This window comes from Lathamus discolor, chromosome 3, assembly GCF_037157495.1.
Source record: "Lathamus discolor isolate bLatDis1 chromosome 3, bLatDis1.hap1, whole genome shotgun sequence".
Lineage (NCBI taxonomy): Eukaryota > Metazoa > Chordata > Aves > Psittaciformes > Psittacidae > Lathamus > Lathamus discolor.
This window is the reverse complement of record NC_088886.1, coordinates 32,058,199-32,078,785: the sequence shown is the minus strand read 5'-3', so window position 1 is coordinate 32,078,785 and position 20,587 is coordinate 32,058,199.

Below are 20,587 nucleotides of genomic sequence, written 5' to 3'. Positions count from 1 at the left end.
TTACTGAGCAACTAAAGATAACACTACCCTTTTGCTACAGGGACAAACTGAACTAAAACATAATGCAAAACTCTCTAGAACCCACCACAGTGTGGCTGCAGGTGCTTTAGGTTAATCCTAAAGACTGCAGGGAAGTTAATGCTCAGCCCTGCAGCTGTGAGGCACCTCCAGCTGATGGGCCTCAAACTGCATCTTCTTTTCTTAAGGGGGTCACATGCCTGAAGTAGCACATACAGCTCTTCTCTGAACCCACTTTTGGTCTTGCTCTGTGAGAGCCTCCCTGCAGTCCCAAGGTGTCCCTATGGCTGCATGCTGAGATATCCCATCCCCAAGCCTTAGAACATATTCAGGCTGATGAATGGCCATGGTACAGAACTAGATGAGTATGGTAGGTATGCCTGAAGTGCAGAGTCACCCTCAGCATGTGGAGTCAAAGAGGACTTAACCAGTGACATGGCACATTGTTTGTAATTCCATTCAAGGCAGAAGACACCCCAGAGGGAAAGGATCTGATTCGGATGCAAAGAAGCAAGAGGGCTGGAAGTGTGTCCCTGTACCACTTTGGAGTTAAAGACACACACGCACACACATGTGCGTGCGTGTGCAAGGCTGTGATGCAAATCAGCCAGCAGAAATTAAATCTTCAAAGGAAGTCTACGGCCGGGTCAGTGTGGGAAGGTGGGTTACACAGTCTGTGAGAATTGCTATGTTCAGATATCAGTGATGGCGTGGCTGCAATCTGACCTAGAAGGAAGCCACCAAAGCCTGAAATTTATTTACGTGTTTTACATGTTACCTCCTAAAGTAAAAATTGATACATGTCAGAGTGATGATGTTTAAATGTATAATTCCCTTTATAGCAAACTGATGCTTCCCCCTGCCTACATGATAAGCCATTCTGGGAACACAAAGTAGGAAAAGACCTTGGAGAGGAGGTAAGAGGGGCTCAAGAGACTTGAGGTTACTGGAAGCACTGGAGGAGGAAACAGCAAAATCAAACTCTTAAAAACTGCTCAGGGTCAAAACCAGTGTGCATTGTTGAGATGTACTGCTTTGTTTCCTAATCTCAGAGTTAAGAGAAATAGAACAGCAGACTCATTGCGTGCATTCTTCAGGGCAGCACTGGGAGACAGACAAGTAGATAAGTAACCAAAAGTCAACAGTCCAACAGACAATAAGAAAAGCAAAAGGGAGTGTGAGAGGACAAAGCATGCCAAGAAGGTGAGCTGTGCTCTTCCAAGATGGAGCTGTGTGTGGAAAATGAGCCATACTGGGGCCCTGTTTCATTAGCAGCTGAAGGAAATACAAACAAATGGAACAAATACAAAATACAATGGAACAAATACAAAAGTCAGGGGTTAATCTTCATTCCTACCATCATGTGAAACAGGAGGATGCAGTCATCTTTTTTAAGAGCACCTGGGCTGATCAGCCATCATTGCCACCTTCTAATCACTATGCTGTTTGTAATATTTTATTGGGTTTTTTTACATCTCTGATTGTGTTTCAGCCTATTCCTGACCCAGAAATGAAAATAATTAGCCCTGCTGTTGTTATTCGTTATCTACCCTCTTCCTCATGTAATAAATGTTTGGCTCTTGAGTGAGGAGCAGTGGGCAATGACTGAAGTCTTGTGGGCAAAGCTGAGGGACACTTCCAGCAAGCCTTTATAAATATAAGTAGAAAGGGTGATGCATTGGACACTGTGTTTTGTTATAGTTTGAAAGAGTCTCAAAGTATACTGGGTTTGTATCTATGCTCTACCATGCTGCTCTTTATTGAATAACTTGCATATTTTAAAAAACAGTGATGTTCCTATCTCTTCAGTGCCATACACTTGGCTGCCAGCCTGTGTGATTAGACCAGGTCACAAATGTACGAGGAAATGCAGTGGATAGTGTGACAGCAATGGGGACATAGGTGTGGGGCAGGAATATCCCAACTTGGACTGAACGGAAAGCTTAACATGACACAAAGTCATTATATGAATAATCTAATTTTTTTCTGTTGATAAAACTAAGCCAACTTTTCCAGCAGGGACAAAGAATCACTGGGCAGTGTTCTTCTATGAGACCACACTCTCAATCCCACCTGAAAATTCAGCATACAGTGCTATGGTGGGGACTACAGGTGCCACAGGCCTGCAGAGAGCACCTAAGAGATCCCTTTGCCCTTGCAAGAGAAAGCATCCACATCTAGGAGAAGTTGAAACATGTGCCATCTAGGGCATTCACAGGCTTGTTGCTTTGGCTACACACCAGTTGAGTAATGATGAGTAACAGTCATTTACAATGTTGTTTCTCAAAAAGTTTAAGCCAGTTTACACAGGCCACCAGAAGACAAAGTCAAGCCCTCTTACAGAAACTCATGCACACTGCCTGTGCTGCCAGGTTCTTTGTGCACCAACACAAGCATTTGTCTGGCCAAGATTTTCCTTTGTAGTGTTACTTTTAACACAGATCTGTTTCTTGGCCTTCGTCTCTGAAAGAGCATGGAAGAAGGGAATATATAGGATACGGAATGAGAATGGGCAGGCAGCAGCACAATCATCCAGAAGTAGTGACAGCTTTTCATGACTTTAGATGATTATGAAATTATGGCACAAGCTGTGTGATACCACTCTTGGATGGCTGGATAACCACAACTTCCTAAATAAGGATTACAAGTGACAAATATTTAATGAGCTAATAGATATACATGACATACAGTTAATACTCTTTCTGGGAACAAACGTCTAATTATGCCATTCCTCTAAAATACAGTCATTCATTAAACATGCATGTGAGCAAAAGTAGTCTAATGTGAACATCTGAGATTAGTTAATAATGAAGAACATGAATGTGGTCAAAATGCACAGTCATTCAGAATCAAAACAACGTCATTTGGACGTGAGCAATGTTTCTGTGGTATTCAACCAGTTCTCTGAGGATTTGATGAAGTTCTAAGGCTTTCTTGTGTCAGGCTCCTTTCTGACATTTGGAAGCCAGGTATCGTAAAAAGTTTAAAGGCTGGATAAGCGGAGAGAAAGGAGGCAGTGAAGAGGGGAAAACATCATGGAAGGGATGCTTCTTTCCAGCTCAAAAGAATCTATTGAGGAAAAAATTGCAATTTTCTCATTGAACCCTGAGGCCTTGCTGCCTGAGGTGCGAGTTCTCAATCTGACTTTCCTAGCATAATCCTCTGTAAAACCAAGTAGACAATGGTATGTACTTAGGGTGACAGCCATGGGAGGGATTTTCCCCCAAGTACTTTGAAACATTACTGTTTACTTATCACTGTATGAATAGAGAGTCTGTGAACTGAACTTCTACAAAGGCATGCTTTGAAAGGGAAGACTTCAGAATATTTATTTACTTTAATTCATGTTTATTGTCCTCACCTAACTTCTACTCAAAGTTGAGCTTTATTTGTAAGTGAAACCAGTTTGGATCAGATTCAAGGCCCATCAGATGAAAATGAATGAAATCTCTCTGTCTCACTACACCAGCTCAGGGTTTAGCCTTGAGGGCAGAGTCTCAAAAGATTTCAGAGAAAATTTCAAGTGTTCACTATGTCCACCTAGGGCTATGTTACCAGAAACAGTCAACCACCACACTAGGAGACAATCAGCATCCAGGCTCTGATCATCGAAGGTTGAGTTAGATTCCGGTCACTTATTTGGGTGCCTATGTAGAAATGAGGCTCTCTGCATATCTTGCCTAGGGCAAGCAGCTTCAGAGAGCAGGATTTGCCAGCTTCCAGATCTGCCTGGGTTCCAGAGGAACTCATGAAAAATTCAAAGGATGGAAAAATAAACAAACTAAAATAAAATAAAAGAAAGTTCAAACAATACCTTTACTAGATTAAAACCTGACTCGTGGATTTTTGATGTTTGGGGGTTTTTTTAACCAGTTTAAATTTAAAACTGTTAAATTAACAGGCCCATCATATTTACTTACTGATTTGTCAAGCAGCACCAAGTGAGTATATAGGCAGAATTGTGTATGATGTAAATATAAAAGGGTATCCCAGACAACTGCAGCATTCCCCATAGCAACAAGTCACGTGGACGCTTCAGAAAATGTAAATAAAACCATAAAGTCCTGTTATTGTGCACAAAAAATCCTGCAGAGTAGATGCCCTACAGATATGAACTCTGTAATAATCTATCTTCCTTGGAAGCCTAGGTGATTTTTTCCCCACAGCTTTGTGCGTATGTGTGTCTGAAAGGAGTTTCCTTCATTTAATAGCTTGCATTCTGTCCTGGGGCTTGTTAGTACAAAGGAGACAAGTCTAATTTTGCTAATCCATGCTGTGAAGGGAGTCAAACAACATTTCCTACATTCTCTGCCAGTATGAAACAAAATCACACTTCTATCAGGTTCTTAATACTATCTCACAAGATAAACTTCTGTTGTTAATAATACCTGACACATCTATGTATGAGCACACCAAAAAAACTTCAGGACAAATTGATCCCTGGTGTAACTCTATTGAATTTACTGGAATTAAACTAGTACTAACCTGGCATATTATGGGGTCAAATCAATAAGCTGGAGAGCCTCTTCTTCCTGCAGGCTCACCCTGACAGTCAAGGTTAACAGTGCCAAGCAGAGCTCTTGCCACTTTCCTAAAGTCACCAAAAGCTTGAACTGGGATTACACAACAGTGACAGACAGCTATTGTAAGGGTTCTGGTTTTCCTTCCTCCTCTTCACACAGCAGAAATCTGGGCAAAGAAGGAAAGTTCAAGTCAGTGTAGTGCACCAATTCTTCATGGGGGTCTGTGCCAACACCTAAAAAGTCAATGGGAACACCTCAAAACCACCAGCATAGCAGATTTTAGGAGAGCAGTAAACTGTGAATACAAAAACTGCAATTTCGCAAAGGAGATTAGGAAGAACATGTGAATCCCAGAGGGACCCTCAATATCAAAGTCCCTTACCAGAGTTCAGAATTCTGCTAAATTGGGCCTAATTTGCTTCAAATTATTAAATGGAATGGACTATATTTTCTTACCTTCTAATCCATCAGAAATAAGTAATTGCCCAAATAATTACTTTTTATTTTTCCTAAGGTGGAAGCCTAACAACACTTTCCAAAATCTACTTTTGTTGATTTTACTAGTTTTGGGAGTGGGGCAGGGGGAAGTGCTGCCAGTTGAGAGACTTTGATCTTTCCAGCTTTCCCTCTTTCAAAATCAATAATACATTTCTCCTCACTTGGGAGACACTTATGGAAGAGGAGAGAAAATACTGTTCAAGAAGTACAATCTTTTGTATCAATGCTTTCAAGTTTACAAGATCCATAATCTGATCAATGCCAATGTGTGATCCTACATTTTTTGGGTGAGATCTGTCTTTCATTGTTGATCTGGACAGCCCAGGACTGGACTCATCAGAGCACTATAGAATCTGCTTCAACCTTAATATCAATAATGTCAGCAACCAACTTTGGCAAGGGCAGCAAAACACACCCACCTCCAAAAGCTTGATGACCCTGCTTAAATACAGCTCAAATACAAGGCAGGAGTGGGTAGGGGAGAATCTTGACTTAAGGAATACAGTCAGACTTGTTTCAAACTGTGAAATTTGAATCTAATTGCAAATCTTTATTTGTGCATTGTGTTAATAGCAGGAAGGCTCCCTGCAACCATGGAGCTAAGACAACAGACTAAACAGGTGCATACAGGAGAAGGACATCCATGCAACATGAAGGTCTTCTGATTACAATGACAATTAAAGGGCTCAGGGGGAGGCTAAGTGAGGTTTCATACTCGTGGCATATGAGCAACAGAAGCCCTTTCTTTCCTCATTTAGGTACAAACTCCTCTGCACCTCAGGATTTTTGCACTGTGCTGTTATCTACCGGCTAGGCTGGTGGATAACAGTGGTGTATGTATCTTTGTCTTGCCTTAATAATTAATAGGCAAGCTCCTCCCACCTCCAATGGAGAAATTAGCGTGTCAAGACAGCCTTTACCCAGTTTATCACTGAACAAATGAGAAAGAGCACTGAAGTTAGGAGCAATATTTTGCAAGTATAAAGTTTGTTCATCTGGTTACTGACTAAGGACACTAAAGCAAATGAAACTGTCCCAGAGTTCACCTCCATCTCCCACTGACATTCTTGCCTGGCAGTAACTTTGAACTCCACACAAGAAGTCCTCATGTCATGTAGTAAAAGGAGAAAGATCACATCAATCTACTGAGATATTACCTGTCTGAGGTATTGTAGGGTACTTGAGAGAATATACTTTGTTTGCAATTTATAGCATCACCACACAAGGGTTCATCTTAAATGACATGTTCATAGAAGACAGACCATGGAAGTGCTACCTTTTTGGCAAAGCGTTTTACAGTACAACATGAGTTCAACAGATTGGAAATTGTACTTTACGTATCTCCTAACTGCAACGGCATCAACTTGCAGGTTCTGCAGACAGCACTGTAACTTGGAACAACATATATTCTGCCAAGGTGAGTAGCTCCAGAGAGGAGCTTTCAACACCAGAGAGAGGGGAAACAGCATCCAAGAGCCTCAGCTCTGAAAGGCACAGGAGAGGCTTCAGACAGCTGTAGGGGTGATGGCCATTAGTGACCATACATGTGAAATTCAAAGAGGTGGCTACTTTTATGAAGCATATATCTGTGTCATCTGTCTTTGGGCCTGCTTCCTACCTGTCTGAGCAATGTGTCCATGAAAGAGGCTGGCAGCCCACCACCACCAAATACATCTGCTGGGGCCCCTGTGGACACAGACCCCTTGCAGCAAGTGACAAGCTTTGCAGAATTAAGCTCTTCTCAGGCTGTTTGCCAGATTGTCTGTACTGATAGCCTTCACAACTGTAGGATCTCAGACACGTGCACGAGGCAATATTTGCTCATTTATTGTTATATGTATTTGGCAATACATGGCAAGAATATGACCATTATCAACGAATAATACTTCAATAAAGTAGCTTTCTACTAAAGCAATGACTGAAAACAGATACTGTACTGCATATAATGACAAGAAAATATCTATCTATTGTTGAAATAACCTTTCTAAAGAGAACATTGCAGGCCCTGGTGTTCTCTATAGATGTTAAAGGAAATCTCTCATCATCACCATCCCAAAGAAATAAGTGCACTATTTTGGATAAGTGCCCATGTCTCGAACATACCATAGAGCATCTATCTCTGTCTTCACAATGTGTTAGTTGTACTAAAATGTTTATGACATTTGCATTACAGAATCACAGAATCACAGAATCCCAAGGGTTGGAAGGGACCTCAAAAGATCATCTAGTCCAACCCTCCTGCAAGAGCAGGGTAACCTACAGTACATCACACAGGAACTTGTCCAGGCGGGCCTTGAATATCTCCAGTGTAGGAGACTCCACAACCCCCGTGGGCAACCTGTTCCAGTGCTCTGTCACTCTTACAGTAAAGAAGTTCTTCCTGATGTTAACGTGGAACTTCCTATGCTCCAGTTTACACCCATTGCCCCTTGTCCTATCACTGGATATCACTGAAAAAAGCCTAGCTCCATCATCCTGACACTCACCCTTTACATATTTGTAAACATTGATGTGGAAACTTCTCGGTGCCATTTACAGTCCCACAGAAGGACAATTCTGGAAGTTATCCAACATAAATGATTGAAACTGCCATTCCTCAGTGACCAAGGCTAGTCAGAAACTCAGAGCACAAACTGTATTAATGTGCCCTATTCACACTATCCCCGTGGCTACCCTCACATATGTGCATTGCACAGATATTCTAGTCCACAGAAGGAAAGCACTTCCTTGGAGCAAATGAGCAGAATCAGTGAGAACAAGGCTTAGAGGCAGCAGGTTCACAGGAAACTATACCTCAAAACTAAATGCCAGAGATGGAAGATGCAATGGAACAGCAGAGTGAAATTGAAGGCAGAACCCTAAATCTTTAAACATTCAGAATAGCAATACTGCATGGTAGAAAAACACAAAGGGAGTGTCAAAGTGGGGGAGGGAGAGCAAACAGAAACAATCAGCTTTGAGACAAGTTAGGAGACAGGGAAAACAAAGTAAAAAAGAAGAAAAATAAACCAAACAAAAAAAACAAAGCAAAACAAAATCAGGAAGAAACTAACAAAAAAAAAAAAACAACAAACCAAACAAACAAAACGAAATAACAAAAAAAAAGAAGACAAAAGCACTTCATTGCAGAAGATGGGACTAGCCCTTGGTATGCTGCAGATTTTCAGTTCCCAAGACAGGGTGCCAACAGGAGTTGAAATGAAAGTGCCCTTGGTTAAGGGCTACCAGGAGGCTGAGGGCAGAGCCCAGCAGAGAAATGAACTCCTGGCTAAAGACTAGAGCATTTCTGTGTGAATAAAGGATGTAAACTGAGGTCATGCTGAGTGTAGAGCTCCAAGGTGAAACACACATGGATTTTCCAAGGGATTAATGGGTCTTCTATTTCCTCTCCAAACTGTTGCACTAGCAGCAGCTACCTAACCAATTGCATCTATGCTGAGAAACCTAAAGGAATTGGGCAATGCACAGTCAATTCAAAGAGATTTAGGTCAGATCTGGTCAGGTTTTTCTATGTTAGTAGCAAAAAGAGAATCTTAAACTTTGTCCTGTTTGACTGAGCAGGTAAATACCAAGCTTGCTCGTTTGTTCTCTTATTGGAGCTGGTGGTGTGCCTCCTGTTTTCCCAGAGTTTACTCATTTACATCACACATATATTGGGTTACAGGATTTAGTTTCTTCCCTACTAAAATTCAGCCCTTCTAAGGCAGAAATTGCAAGGAGACACCTTTACACAGCACCACTCAACAAAAGTTTGCAAGACAAGGTATAAAAGTTATGTGGGCAGACATTATCCAAGCCAGTGTTGTGTAAATGAGGTGAGAATAAGCCATAAGGGTACTGGCTCTACTTTTCACCTCAGCAGCATCACCCACACAAGCTCATTATCAGAGCTCACACTCTGGTCTGGCACTACTGTAATTTGGGATAACAGCCATCATCCAGTATTGCTTCCCTCCTGCTCTTATGTGGCCAGTGTTTCCTTCACATGTTACCAAATAGAATGAAAACATCATGAACAGATGACAGCACAGCAGAAATTCCCAGGATTTCCCAAGGAGTTAGCAGTCCTAGGGAGGCTGTGCTAAGAAGCAGTACATCCCCTACAGTCCCAGGCATCACCCATGAGAAAGGCTGAGACATTTTGCCTAAAACCAAATTAGATGCAATGGATAGATAGCATTGGAAGGGAATCAGCAAGGACCCTAATTCAGTTATCTACATTTGGGTGTAAAATCTCAGGGTGAGTTTGGATCACCATAAAACATTTTAGCTAAGTACTGAGTAGGTTTGGAAATATGCCTTCCTCTTTCATTTCCAGTACACCTGTAATCTGACTGTGATCTTAACTGTACTTTTTATCCAGAGGAAATGAGATTGCATCTTTTACGCCCTAAACATTGCTCACAACCTCCCAAGGAACTTGGCTGCATGAGAAATCATCCGATATACTGGAATAGCCTCTGGGCCAAGGTCATTTCTTTAATCTCATCTCTTCTAAATACTATTTCTGTGAGACACATCTTTCCTTTTTTGCACCTCTTACCTGGAGGTGTTTGCTTGGCTGCCTTTGCTGGTTTTACAGAAATAAATTGTATTTTTAGAGTTCTGGTACTGTTGCTTTTTGTTACCAGAGATGCTCAGGAAATGTAGCAGAGCCATGTTAAGTTACAGGATTTTTAGGTAAATTGCATTTAAACTCCCAAGAATGGATGGCCGACAAAGCCTCCAGAGAATTGTTCTGACAGCAAATTCTCCTGTTAGGGTTTTTGCAACTTACTTGTAAATCTGCAATTGACTGCCCTCAGCTATCTGTTTGCATTTATTGTAGCAAACTGAAGATTTTTTTACTACATTTGCATTCTTTCTGGAGGGTGCTTTAGCCTTATCAAATCTTCCAAAAATTTTTAAAGCTAAACAGACGAAGCTGCCTTGAAAGTTATCCCTGCAGGCAAAGGTCTTCCTTTTCTTTTTCTCATGGCTCTTCACCCCAAATTTTCAACATGCCTTTGGAGCTACTGTCAGTAGTACTTGACACCAAACGCATGGAAATACAGGCTTGCGAGTGTTTCTGCAGTGATAATACAGCTTCTTCTATCCTGTGCAGCATTTCTAACTGTATTCAGCATTGCATCATGCCTTTTCCCTTTCCACTTCTGTTTTTAATACTGCTCCCCTTTTGACAAATCGTAAAATAGGAATGGAGAAGCTTCAAGGAAGGGCAAAAAACCAGTTATTAACATGCAAAAGGCATTAATGAGGATACAGATCAAATAAAATTTAGTGGAAAAAGGACATAAATTAGAACTGACATTAACAGATGTTTATGAAAAAGAAATGGAAAAGAGATTGTAAAGGTTTACTTTGTCTCACACTGTATCAACAAGAGGTGCACCAATGAAATTAAATGGCAAAGAAGAAGGGATGATAGAAAATCTTTTTTCCCAGAACACGTAATTAATTTGTGATGTATTTTCCATGAATCACTATAAGGCCGAATTAACAGGATTTAAAAAACATCAGAATGTTTCTATCAATAAGAATATCCAGGTACATTTAACCACGAATAAAATGCAAGAGGAACAATGAGAAATCTAGAAATCTATAGATTTCTTCAAGAAATCTGTAAGTGCTGAAAAACCTAACTTGTGTCATGAAAAACATATCCTTTTGAAAGCACCTCACACAAGTATGATCTGCTGTTGAAAGCAAGAAAGTGAATTTGATGCTGCATTTGGGAGGGCTATCTGTATATCCCTACACATCTAGCTTGGGATTTTCCATCAACCCCGCAAAAGTATACATTTCTTTTCAAAAGTGCAGTTCTGCCCACTGTTGGATTGTTTTCAAGTTTATGTTTGCTTTCTCTTGATAGGGCTAATCTGTTAATGAAAAGAATAAAGTGGAAAATCTCCCTTCCTCTCCGTCCCCTCCTCCCCCCATTTAAAGCCTGTTTTTGTATAAATCTTCCCACATTGCTGGGCACACTAGTAATGTATTATTTCTGTTGTTGCTTTCAAAGCATATTCAGTATAAAAGCTGCCTTCCAGTATCTGAAGGGGGCCTACAAGGATGCCAGAGAGAGACTCTTCATTAGGGACTGTAGTGACAGGACAAGGGGTAATGGGTTAAAACTTAAACAGGGGAAGTTTAGATTGGATATAAAGAGGAAGTTCTTTACTGTGAGGGTGGTGAGGCCCTGGAACAGGTTGCCCAAGGTACTGGTAAATGCTCCATCCCTGGCAGTGTTCTAGGGCAGATTGGACAGAGCCTTGGGTGACATGATCTACTATAAGAAATCCCTGCCCCCGACAAGGGGGTTGGAACAAGGTGATCCTAAGGTCCTTTCCAACCCAAACTCTTCTATGATTCTATGATTCTGTAACCTTCTATACCACAAAAAGTTCAGCACTGATACAGGTGATACTGAGTGAATATCCTGAGTAACATCAGGTAGGTGCTGGTGGTATGCTAAGAACTGGGCTTGTACCACGCTAAACTGCTACCGATCATAGAATCATAGAATAGTTAGGGTTGGAAAGGACCTCAAGATCATCTAGTCCCAACCCCCCTGCCATGGGCAGGGACACCTCACACTAAACCATCCCACACAAGGCTTCATCCAACCTGGCCTTGAACACTGCCAGGGATGGAGCACTCACAACCTCCCTGGGCAACCTATTCCAGTGTCTCACCACCCTAACAGGAAAGAATTTCCTCCTTATATCCAATTTAAACTTCCCCTGTTTAAGTTTTAACCCGGTACCCCTTGTCCTGTCACTACAATCCCTGATGAAGAGTCCCTGCCCAGCATCCCTGTAGCCCCCCTTCAGATACTGGAAGGCTGCTATTAGGTCCCCATGCAGCCTTCTCTTCTCCAGCCTGAACAGCCCCAACTTCCTCAGCCTGTCTTCATATGGGAGGTGCTCCAGTCCCCTGATCATCCTCGTGGGCCTCCTCTGGACTTGTTCCAACAGTTTCATGTCCTTTTTATGTTGAGGACACCAGAACTGCACACAATACTCCAGGTGAGGCCTCACAAGAGCAGAGTAGAGGGGCAGGATCACCTCCTTTGACCTGCTGCTCACACTCCTTTTGATGCAGCCCAGGATACGGTTGGCTTTCTGGGCTGCGAGCGCACACTGCCAGCTCATGTTCATTTTCTCATCAACCAGCACCCCCAAGTCCTTCTTTGCAGGGCTGCTCTGAATCTCTTCTTTGCCCAACCTGTAGCTGTGCCTGGGATTGCTCTGACCCAGGTGTAGGACCTTGCACTTGTCGTGGTTGAACTTCATAAGGTCGGCATCAGCCCACCTTACAAGCATGTCAAGGTCCCTCTGGATGGCATCCCTTCCCTCCAGCATATCAGCCGGACCACACAGCTTGGTGTCATCGGCAAAACTTGCTGAGGGCGCACTCAATCCCACTGTCCATGTCAGCGACGAAGATGTTAAACAAGACCAGTCCCAACACCAGTCCCTGAGGGACACCACTTGTTACTGGTCTTCAGCCGGACATCGAGCCATTGACCACAACTCTTTGTGTGCGGACATCCAGCCAGTTCTTTATCCACCGAGTGGTCCATCCATCAAATTGATATCTCGCCAATTTAGAGAGAAGGATGTTGTGTGGGACAGCGTCAAACGCTTTGCACAGGTCCAGGTAGATGACATCAACTACTTTACCCTTATCCATCAGTTCTGTAGCCCCATCACAGAAGGCCACCAAATTGGTCAGGCAGGATTTCCCCTTAGTGAAGCCATGCTGGCTGTCAAGCACCTTGTTTTTCATGTGCCTTAGCATGCTGTCCAGGAGAATGTGCTCCAAGATTTTGCCAGGCACAGAGGTGAGACTGACTGGTCTGTAATTCCCTGGGTCTTCCATTTTCCCCTTCTTGAAAATGGGGTTATATTTCCCTTTTTCCAGTCGTCAGGAACTTCACCTGACAGCCATGATTTTTCAAATACGATGGCCAGTGGCTCAGCAACTTCATTCGCCAGCTCCTTCAGGACCCGCGGATGGATTCCATCAGGTCCCATGGACTTGTGCGCGTTCAGATTTTGAAGATGGTCTCGAACCAGATCCTCTCCTACAGTGGGCCCAAGGTCTTCGTTCTCACAGTCCCTGCATCTACCTTCTAAGACCTGGGTGGTGCAGTCAGAGCCTTTGCCAGTGAAGACCGAGGCAAAGAAGTCATTCAGAACCTCAGCCTTCTCCAAATCCAGGGTAGCCAGTTCTCCTGAAAGCTTCCTCAGGTGGCCTATGTTGTCCCTAGTCTACTTTTTGTTTGCTACATACCTGTAGAATCCTTTCCTGTTATCCTTAACATCCCTGGCTAGGTTTAATCCTAACTGGGCCTTAGCCTTCCTAACCTGGACCCTAGCTTCCCAGACAACATCCCTGTACTCTACCCAGGCTGCCTGTCCTTGCTTCCATTTTTTATAAGCCTCTTTTTTCCTTTGAATTTTCCTCAGCAGCTCCTTATCCATCCAAGGAGGTCTCCTGGCCCTCCTGCTGCATTTCCTTCTAGGTGGGATGCAGAACTCCTGAGCTTGTAGCAGGTGATCCTTGAATATCAACCAACAGTCTTGGGCCCCCCTGCCCTCCAGGGCTATATCCCATGGAACCTTACTAAGCAGGCTCCTGAAGAGGCCAAAGTCTGCTCTCTTGAAGTCCAGGGCAGTGAGCTTGCTGCACGCTCTTCTCACTGTCCTGGGGATCTCAAATTCGACCATCTCATGATCGCTGCATCCAAGGCTGCCCTGGAGTACCACATTCTCAACAAGCCCTTCCCTGTTGGTGAGCACAAGGTCAAGCATGGCACCTCTCCTTGTCGGCTCCTCTATTACTTGCAGAAGGAAGTTGTATTCCACACAATCGAGGAACCTCCTGGATTGCTTGTGCCTTGCAGTGCCATCATTCCAACAGATGTCAGGGTGGTTGAAATCCCCCATGAGAACAAGGGCCTGCGAGCGTGAGGCTTTTCCTATCTGTCTGTAGAGTGCTTCATCCACAGGTTCTCCTTGATCAGGCTGCCTGTAGCAGATCCCCACAGTAATGTCTCCCACGGCTGTTTTCCCTTTAACCCTGACCCACAAACTCTCTGTAAACTGCACACCTGCCCCCAGACAGAGTTCCATACTCTCCAGCCTATCCCTAATATAAAGGGCAACTCCCCCTCCCCCCCTGCCAGGCCTGTCCTTTCTAAAGAGCCTGTAACCTTCCATTCCAACATTCCAGTCATAGGAGCCATCCCACCATGTTTCTGTGATGCCTATTGTATAAAACCCCTGTAGATGTGGACACATCTCTAATTCCTCTTGTTTGTTCCCCATGCTACGGGTGTTTGTATAGAGGCATCTGAGACAAGCTCCAATTGAAGCCGGCTCGTTGGCTGGAGCAGCCGGAATATATGTACATTGTTCTGAGCATTTATAGGTTCTGGCAACTGACTGGGTGTGTTGGGATGGAATGATGCCCCCCTCCCCCAACACATCTAGTTTAAAGCCTCCTTGACCAGTCTGGCAAGCCTCCTACCAAAACTGTTCTTCCCCTTCTTTACCAGAGCAGCTCCACCAGCCCCAGTAGACCTGGCCTACTAACTTCAGTCCTATGTTCAAGACACCCAAACCCCTGACTATGACACCACCCTTTTAACCATTTATTAACCCGGCCAATCCTCCTAGCTTTTTCTTGGTCCTCCCCCTGTGTCCTGGAGAATTGACGAAAAGACTATCTGAGCTCCAGAGCCCCTAACCACCTCTCCCAGGGCTCTGTAGTCCTTCTTTATGGTCCCCAGTCTACTACTATCTATATCCCTAGCACCCACGTGGATCACTAGAAGTGGGTAATAGTCCGTGGAACTTACTAGAGCAGGCAGTCTCTCTGTAACATCCCTGATCCGTGCCCCTGGTGGGCAGCACACCTCCCTCGAGGTTTACCTCACCATTTACCTCATCATTTACCAATGATGAACCAAAGCTAGTTTCTGCTCACTTCTTGCTCTCGAAGGAGCAGGAGCCCGTGATGGTTCCTCCGTGGCAGCTGGGCTTGTCCCAGCACAGACCAGGGTGCCACGCTCAGCTCACTGGGGAGTTCGTGATGATGGGGCCCCGCCGCCATCCCCCTTGACGAGTGCCCGAGTGACGAGTGCCAGGGTCAGCCGCAGCCTGGCATGGTCAGACAGGACCGCGGTGGCGACAAGCGGCACTGAAACAAAGGCTTCCGCCTCGGCAGCGCGCCCCCAGCCCCGGCTGGGGACCGGCGGCGGCCTCATTGCAATGGGGACGGCGCCATCTCGCGGCGGCGGCTCCGCTGGCGGGTGAGATCCGCCGCCGCCATGTCCCTGCCGCGGGCGCCGCTGCCGCCCTCCTACCGCGCCGCAGCGGCCTCAGGCACCAGCGAGGCCGGCGCCGCCCTGCATGAGCCGGGGTGCCGCAACGGAGTCCGGGCTGGAGCCGGCCCGGGAAGCCCCAGACTTCTTGAGGGAAGCAACGCTCACTGAGAAAATGTGTTTCTGGGCTTACAGAGCCATGCTGGGGAGCGCTGTTTGTCCCGAGGTGTGAGCTGGGGCTTCCGTGTTGGCCCATTCTGGGCTGTGACCGGCTCTTTCAGCGCACTTCAGAGGTCGCGAACCTGGGAAATCTCCACCGGACACATGGGAAGCAAGCGCCCGGCACCGTGGCAGCCAGTCATCCCCGGTCAGTTACAAACAAACTGCTGACTGCTGGGTGGAGGTCTCCGTCTGAGAAATCCCTGCTTGCCCATCCCAAATTACATCCTGGCCCTGTGACTCACCGTGCTGCGGGAAGCAGCAGTCCCGAGAAGGCTGTGAAATGGACACCTTGGACGACACGGTCCCTGGGAGATCCATTTTTCCAATGGGTGGTCTCAGGAGGATCAATAGTGTAGTCAAACATCACAGAACTACAGTGTGCGTGGTGGCATTTTCTTGACGAAAATGTGGGGTGGAGGGTATGTGGGGTCTCTCTGTAGAAAAAGGAATAAGAAAAAAGCAAAGGAGAGGGAAATTAGGGCCGGGGGTGGGGGGGTGGTGAGAGAGAGAAGAGAGACCAGAGAGGAAAACAATGTAAAGAGGCTTTGATATTTTACTGAATAGGAGGGACAAATTCAACCCCTCACTTCACCAACTCACTTTCCACCCTAATCACATTATTGCCCTTAATTAACTTTACTGCCGCCTGTTGACCCAAGCCCTGTAGCTAGCTGGCAGTCCCAAGGAACAAGTGAGATCCCTCATTCCCAATCCTGTGTGCAAACAGTATATTCTGACTCTTTAAAAGGAACTGCACAGATGCCCTTCACCATTTTCTGCACCATTAAGATTCCTGTGCAGCAGTTACAACACAGCTATATGGGCCTGACCCATTGTGGAAAAATTATTGTTGATTGCAAAGAATTTACAATACAGTCCCCTCTAAGTACAGATTGATTCCTCTGTTTCTATTTTCCTGTTATGCTTCCCAAGAGTAAATTTTACTGCTTCAAAATATTACAGAGTAGCCTCCAGGCTTTTCACGGTTACTAGTATTTTACGTCATCCTTTAATCTTCTGTAAATCACTTTGTAACATCTTTTCTAAAATGCCTTTTGCCAGCTCTTCTCTGCTTTCCCAGGGACCCCGCTGCTACTGTGAGAACAAATTGAATTTGCATTGATCTCTGTTCCCAAACAACGCAAAGTACAATCAGCTCCACTGCTCTATGGGGTTCATTAGTAGTTCATTGCAATGGACATCACCCCACTTCACATGCATTTATGCTGTATAAAACAGTGTGTATTAATGTATATGAAGTCTGTGGGCCAAGCCCATAGAGTGCTTCCAGGGCTGAAAGATTAACAGGCAAAGTCCGAGGGCACAAATCCAAAAATTTGACTTGGGAAGTGCCTACTCAGCTGTCACATCACCTGTGGCCTGAACTCTGGAGAAACCTGTGTTTGTAACACTGAAGCCTGTTATGTTGGACCACAGTACTGGAGTCTGTAATGCTGTGAAAGGCATCCACTTTCTCTACAGGTTAGCAGATCTGATCTGGCACTCACAGACTTGTTCACTGATGACTCTGAATAAATCAGTTAAAGTTGAAGTTGTGCAAATTCTCAGCTCCACCCTGTTGGGCTCTTTTGAATAGCTGTCCATTAAGCATGAATTGCGTTGTGTTAAGCACTGGAAGTGCTGCCTCCATGTCTGCATATCTCCTGCACCACCAGAAGCAGAAGTAAATGAGACTTAGCTATGAAACCACTATTGTGGAAATGCCTTCCAGTGCTCATCCAAACAGGAAAGTACTTTAATGCTTTCAGCCTGGCAGCAGGACACAGGCACTGAGATAGCCATCAAACTGCGATCTGCAAGCTACTGATGCTCCACTGAGGCAAGGATGGGGATCGCAGAGTCATATTAAAGAGCCAAACCTATAACATTTTCAGCTGCAAAGCTGTGTTTTGATCAAAAGGCAAAGAAAAAGGTGCAATTGGAGGGTCTGTCAGTAGCAAGCACGAACAGCAGTAGAACAAATAATTTGACTGGACTGGGTCAACATATATTAAAAGCTGAATTTGAAAGGGAAAGTGTCAGTACTGCACAGATATAGGGGTGGCACAATGGCATTACAGTTACCAGGTGAGTAGTGTGAGCAAGGCCATCACAACCCTCCTTCGAAGGGAAAGAGATCTATTGAGCTAAAAAATTCTTCTATCCAAAATACTAGAAGTGACACATCAACTGAAACATTAACTCTGGAAAATATAAAATAATGGCCCATCTTGTATTTGACCTCCTGCATAGACTGGATTAGATAGACTAAAGTGATTTTCCCCTTCTCCATCTTCTGAGATGCTCTAATTCAAGGATAAACACATACAGATGGAAGAAAAACATAATGACGTGTCAGCACAGAGCTTCTTCTGAATGAACAAGAAAAGAGAAAATGAATTTTATTTAAAGCTTCACAGAGAAATCTGTTTCCCACTGTAACAGCTCCCTGGTGTGTAAAGGACCACACTCAGTGAGTAAATTGATCAGCAAAACATGCCAGTGAGACAAGCACAGCAAATTAGTAATGGCCTTGTCTTGAAGAATCAAAGCCTGACTGGAGCGGTGCTAGCCTAGAGCTGTCCTTACCTCTACAGAACAACTGCCCCAGAATAAGGCCAATAGCGATAAAAATACACCCTTAATGCCAGTGCATCTGTGCAGACTGGAGAGTAGGGGCTTTCAATGCCTTTACCCTCTAAGCACCTTCCCAGCTATAACCAGCTTTCCACCACAGCTCCTGCTGTATGGAATAGCCAGCTAGACCAGTGGTTGGGTGCCGTACAGCTACACTAGATAGTCAGTCTCCAGCTAAAAATCCTTCTACACAATCTTAAAATCATATGAAATAATCTGCTCCTCACATCTCTTTTCCCCATACAATGTCCTGAGCAACCCATTCCTACCACTTGCCTTGTGCCAGCCCTGTTGCTATCTACCTTGAGACCCAGCTCAGGTAGTTAAATTGGCAGAAAACACTTCCCTCTATCTATGGATTTACTTTACTGCCCTTTTAATGCCCTAAACCAGCTCACCATGTGTGCAGGCAAGCAGCAATGCAGAAGAGGTTGTGTACAGAATAAGGTGTAATCATATACTTAACTACAATTAATTACAACAGCTAAGTATATATTATCCTCAAGTATTAATAAATTTAATATACAGAATGATACAGAGAGGGAAGAACAGGACAATTTCACTATTCTGGTGGTAACTAGCCTCTGGATTGACTATAAACCATGTCCTTGCTTGCATGTATAGCAGGGTTTGGTAATCCTGACACAGTCACTTCTGCTGCTGGCAATGCTGCATTAATAATGAGGAAGAAAATATTCTGCTTCAAGGTACATAAAGTCCATTGTAAAGTAGTAGCCTAAATATAATTCTGCTTGAATTAGTCCACTGATTTTCCTCTGCAAGGTTACTCAGCTCTGTGAACAGTGAGAAAGTACAAAACCAAACAAAGCCATAGCTGGCAAATACTCTAAACACTTTCACCAACTGGGCTCATTAAAAGTAATTGGGAGGCATGTAAATTATATTCTTCCATTAACCTGGCTCAATTATTCAGAGTTGGTGTGTCAAGCTTTTAGCCAGCTACAAAGGCAGCATTTGTGGATGCTTTTTCTGAGAGAAAATTACAAAGGGGGGTAAAAAGCATATTGCTTTGTAACCACATGTTGTGCCAGACCAAAATGAGCACTCAATCAAAAAGGACTCTAAAAATGGGGTTGCTCCTGCATTCTTTTAAAGGTCTGGTTTTATACACAAAGACTTCAGAGGTGTAACTCAATCATCCACTCCCTCTGAAACCAGTTCTCAGCCTTCATACAGTGCTTTAAGACCTCAGTATTAAAACCTTGGCCAGATTCTGCTCTAGGATTTGCATGGGGCTCCACTGCATTGGAGGGGAGACATGAATCTAACTTTGCATTCTGAGTGGGGGTGTTACTTTTCCCCAGTTTTCAGATTGAAGGAAATGTGTAATTCAGGGGTGGGGACACTTCTGCCTCGCCTGGCCTTTAATCCCAAGGCCATCATTTACGGAATGACCTTTGTTTCGCAGTCTGGATGGAAAGGTTTGAGAGGAGCACACACGGGAAAACTCCTTCCAAAAACAAGACTTGGAGCTAGATATGCTGTCTGCAGATATGTTGATTGCAGTTTTCAAGGAGCAACAAGGATATAGGCATGCCTGCTCCATTGGGTCTAAGTGGATTTGGGAACGACATGCCCCGAGGTCTGTTTGAATATCCCAGGTGGAAACCAGAAGATTTCTTTCTCCCATAAGCTAACTATTCGCCTTGCTACATGATCTGTTTGTCTCCTTAAACAACTTTTAAAAAGCCCTTCAGCATATCCCCTCGGCATGTGGAGATGGAAAACTGCAATAGCAAGATGTCACAGGAAGGGGAGAATAAGATTACCTTTAACAGGGCCACTGTAAACTTCACTGCCTGCAGCAGTTCTTTCACACCTCTGCTACTGGATACAGCATTTTCTGGCTGTGGGCTCAAGGCAGACTTCATATACCCTACTGAATGGAACAACCTTAATTTCTGTCAGCCTCCCTGAATTAGCTCCAGATTTATTCTGAGGCAAGGGGAGAATCTGATCCTAACTGTCTGAAAACAAGTGAGTTTATTACACGCTGGGAATTTTCAAAGGTGACACATCCCTCAGTTTTCCTTTCTGACTAACATTTGGCAAAATGTAACTGTGAAAACTTTTTAATTCAAAACAAATTGTTCGTTATTTGTTCCAAGCTGCATATTAAACATCAGTGACGAAAGTTTCCATACAGCCTTTGTGGGCTCACATGCATAGCTACTCTATGCCCTACCCCAAGGAACAGCCTTGGAGCTTGGAAAAGCTTAAATCCACTGAGGCAAGGGGGTGAAAACACAGCTGGTCCCAGCAGCTTCTGCTGCTGCAGTAAATCCCACTGTGCCCTTCTGCACGTCCCTTCAGCTTTAAAGTCTTTTGAGGTGAAACC